Here is a 4,914-nt window from a genome sequence, read left to right as displayed (position 1 = left end):
CAGCTCTTACATAATCCACAGCCTTCCGTCTTGTACAGTCTGTATTACATAATGTACTATCTTGTTTCTACATTAAGAGAGTCCATCTTTTCTACTATTACCCAATACATGAATTAGATGACTTCTTTTTCTACTTGTATAATCCCCTAAGGAAAAAGAAATCTTAACCAGTAGCCACTTTGTGAAATTGCTAGCTCTCTTCCCCCTTAAGAGTTACAAATTTGTATCATTGCTACTTTTTCTGGATGCATCAATAAAAGGGCTGGGATGTGGCATATGAATGGTGGTGATGAAAATCATTTCTTGTTGGAAACATGCTGTGTTTGATTTAGCAGTTAGAACATGTGGGCAAGGAAGCTCACCACGTTATTTCTAAGTTCGTTATTTTCCCAATAATTTGATTTTTTTCATATGTAAGCCCCATTATTCACCTATGACTGAGTTACCGCTCTTCCACTACCATCCCTCTTAATATCAATTTATCTTTTATGGTGTTTTCTTATTGAAAAAAGATAAACTTTTTGCTTTTATAAACATTACTCCAATGGATCATTATGTCCATGTGCAGCAATGCACAGAAACATGACTGGGTCAAAGGGTAAATGCCTTTGCACTTTCTCTGGGAATTGCCACTTTGGCCCACTCAGGGGATGTACTAGTTTTTATTTCCACTAGTCTCTGTCCCTGTGTCTTGCCAACCTAGTGTGTTGACAGACTTTGAGACTAATGCCCTTACAAGAGGTACGAATGATAATTCTGTACTGTCCAGTTTTAAAACAAATGTAAAATTTAGCTTTTCTTACCTAGCTAAGGAAACAGTATTACTGAATTATGGAGTTGGATCTTTACCAAGTCAATCATGGGGTTACAGGTATTCCCCCCACTCTTTATTGTTTGTTTATTCTCCCTTACTCCACCTTTATAAAGCAAGTATATATTGCTTCAGAAAGAAGCAGTAAGAATTTTGAAAGTCATCTTTTTTTTTACATTATTGTTTGGGGTAATAAATCACATAACTTCTTAGAGGGGAAAAATCCTTCCTTTTATTATTATTATTTTTTAAATCCTTCCTTTTAATAGACTATTCTAGTCCTGGTATTTCACATAGCAAGCTCTGAGACTGCTCTTTAGGGTCATCAAAAGGCCAGAGTTTTTTCTGGCTTTGCAGTTTCAGGAGGCTAGTGTATTGATTCACCCACGCAGCCTTACAAAACTGATCCTCAAAACTGTAATGTGTGTTTACAATGGAGGATATCTTTGAAGGAACTGAAATAGATGTAAGCAGTCATCTTCAACTATCAAAGTCGGACAGAGATTGAATGGACCCTGATGTGTGGAAGCTGAGCAGGCTGAGTTAAATAGAGCTGGAATTAGACTTGATTCAAAGCTTTTTCAACTGTTCTTAGACTATGGTGAGTTTTAGCCTTTGTCCTATTTTATACTCTGTTTCCTCCTAAAATACTGCTTTGATAATAGGGGCTTAGTTATTTAATTCATCCAACAGACCTCAGCTGTTTATGTTCCAGGTACTTATATTAGATGCAGGTCTTAACCCAGAGTTCATGTGTCATAATAATACAGCTCAAGCTTCCTAGGTGGACCATTGGTAAAGAATCCGCCTGCACTCAGGACATGCAGGTCTGATCCCTGGGTTGGGACGATCTGGAGAAAGAAATGGCTACCCACTCCAGTATTCTTGCCTGGGAAATTCCACGGACAGAGGAGCCTGCCTACAGTCCATGGGGTCACAAAAGATTCTGACATGACTTAGTAACTAGATAGGGCTCACCACGTATGCAGCACTGTTGTAGGTATACTATATACAAATAAACTTAATTCTCAAAACTGTATGTGTAAGTACTATCTTATCACCCTCATTTTACAGATGAGAGAACAGGTCCTGAAATATAACTTCCCAAGGTTACTCAGAGGGCAGTGCTATAATCTGCCCTGAAGACCTGGCAGTTCGACTTCTGAGTCTAGGTTCTTAGCTGTTATCTCTGGTGTTACCCATTTTTCCCATAGTGCATTTCAGTGTTCCCTTTAATTAGTCCCCTGATGCTTTTGTGAGATTATGTATGGGAACATCTATCACAAGACAGTTACTTAAGGAGATGATTTTTAAGATTGGGTTTTCTTGTGTGAGCTGGGTGTTGTTCCAATCTTAGCTACATTTACCTTGAGGGGAATCTAGTCTAAAGGGCTAGCATGAGATTTTTGTTGTTACTGTTCAGTTTAATTGGAGAAGGAAACACTGTGAGTCTGACCCCTAAATCTTAGGCTGTGCAGGACACTAGCGTCAGCATTGGTTTGGGAAGAGTAGGGAAGCACCAATTTTTTTTTCCTTTGAGGGCCAGCTAGTTACAGTGAGTTTCTGGGACTAAAGTGTGAGAAATCAGGGCAATAATTCTTTCTGCCTGGAGCCAACTAGCTTGGAGAACTTGAGCCCCCCTCAACCTGACTTCTTCCCTTTATGGCTTATGGAACAGAGCTTACAAGCTTTTCTGCAAAGATTAAATGAGAACATGTGAAATTATTTTGAAACTCGCTCAACATATACAACTGGCAACTGTTGTCAGTTTGACCATGAAAAGCATCTTTCAAAAGTCAAATGGTTTTTCTCTGGTTATGAAAAAAGATTTGTTTTTGTTAGTTGCTCAGTTGTGTCTGACTCTTTGTGACCCCATGAACCCATCAGAATTTTCCAGGCAAGAATGGAGTTCTCTGGGCAAGAATACTAGAGTAGGTAGTCATTTGCTTCTGCAGGGAACCTTCCCTGGCCCAGAGATCGAACCTGGGTCTCCTGCATTGCAGGCAGATTCTTTATTGTCTGTGCCACCAGGGGGGTCCTGGTCTTTGTTAGAGCTTGTATCTAATGTGAAGATAGGAGTTATTACCAATGTGGTCTGCAGTTGACTGTGATGAGTTCAAATTTGCAATATAAGTTAGGAAACATACGACATGGTCCTTAATATTCTTATTTACTTTGCAAGTTCTGGAGGAGGCAGACCTGAAAGCTAAGGATCAAGACCTGAAGTTGGACTTTCAGCAGAGTCCCTAGGTGCCTTTCACAGAGAGGAATCTGTAGGCAAAAGATCCAGGCTACAACTCTTTTTACATTCTTTTCAACGCTTGGGCAGGCAGGATTTTGGACAAGAATAAGACTCAGTCAACAAAAAGGGCCTTACTATGTGCCAGCTACCTTGTATTATAATCAGATGTTTCTTTGCGTTCCTTCTTAGTCCCCATTATACCTCCTCTGTGTTCCTAAAAATCCCCTGACCCTGAGGATGTGATGAGTAGGCCACATGACAGCTTCATCATCCTCTTAATCACTCCCCTGATCCCTCAGCCAGTCTGATTTGAGCTAACCATCAGGCCTTGCTTCTCAAGCTTTTCAGGAACCTCAGTATAACAGGCATATGGTTTAAACTTATGGAGGGCAAAACTTAGCAGACATTTCCAATTCAGCAAACAAAAGAAAATAAAACCCTCATACTGTTGTCATCCCATGAAAGCAATAATCCTTTGGAGCTGACATTTGCCACCTTACTAATTATGGAAAGATGGTGGTGGTGGTTTAGTTGCTCAGTCATGTCCAACTCTGTGATCACATGGACTGTAGTCCACCAGGCTTCTCTGTCTACGGGATTCTCCAATGCAAGAATACTGCAGAAGGTTGCCATTTTATTCTCCAGGGTAACTTCCCCACCCAGGGATCAAACCTGTATCTCCTGCATTGCAGTCTTTTTTAACGCTGATCCACCACAGAAGCCCATGGGAAGCAGATTCAGAGGGGTAAAAGATTTGACCAGGAATCTTTCCCACACCCCAAAGGTTAGGTCATGACGACAGTGTACAGGAGAGATGGTAGCAGTGGGAGGGGCAAGAAGCGACATGGTTAAATGAAAAAGTGAAAAGTGAAAGTCGTTCAGTCGTGTCCGACTGTTTGCGACCCCTCTATACAGTCCATGGGATTCTCCAGGCCAGAATACTGGAGTGGGTAGTCTTTCCCTTCTCCAGGAGATCTTCCCAACCCAGGGATCGAACCTAGGTCTCCCACATTTCAGGCCGATTCTTTACCAGCTGAGCCACAAATAGATACGGTAAAAATACTTCGGTCGTGGCAGCGGCAGTTTTGACTCCTCCCCCCAAATCCTGATCCTTTTAAAAAAGATTCTTTCCTTGACAAAGGCAATATAACCTACCTCAGTATTTCCTGAGATTGACGGTTGCTAAAAATTGCTCAAGAGCGCTCGTTATACATACATTCTCGGGACGTTCCTTTGGACCTCGGTGGACAGGAGCTGGGAATAACAATCTCTGTGAGAGATTCTTACAAGTTAGGGTGTTTTAATAAAGTGTTAAAGGTACAAAATAGGATGTATTAACAAAAAGAAATCAGGACACCGTTTTGTGCAGTCTTAAGCTAAACGGTAGGATCATCACCCCCACCAGGTAACAGACAAATGAAAAACCCTGCCCTAGAGCAATGTCCTTGTTCCTCCTCATTCCTTACGTCTTTTATCTGTCACCATCCCTAACAGAGAGCTGGAGTGGTTTTCTTCCTCCCCAGTTCCGCGGGAAACAGGCTCTACACGGAACCGGGCGGGCCCGTGGCCACGTCCTTGTCCGGCAGCTGGCTGCTCCCGTGCCGCGCTCCCATTGGCTGGAAGTTGCCTTGTCCCAAGCCGGAGCGGCCCCTACTCGCCACGCCAGCCGGTCCGACTCCGACTGCCCAGGGGGCGGGGCCGGACGCCGGGCCGGGGGCGGGGCGGAAGGGAGGGGCGGGGCCTCGCGGCTCTGAGGACGTCCGGGCGGCCTATGGCGCGGTGGGGAGTCCCGGGCCGCTCCCTGCGAGGCCGGGTCGGGGCCGGGCCAATCCGGGCGACTGGGCGGGCGAATGCGGGGACT

This window comes from Capra hircus, chromosome 22, assembly GCF_001704415.2.
Source record: "Capra hircus breed San Clemente chromosome 22, ASM170441v1, whole genome shotgun sequence".
Classification (NCBI taxonomy): domain Eukaryota; kingdom Metazoa; phylum Chordata; class Mammalia; order Artiodactyla; family Bovidae; genus Capra; species Capra hircus.
The sequence above is the reverse complement of the archived record's forward strand: the minus strand, read 5'-3'. Positions refer to the sequence as shown.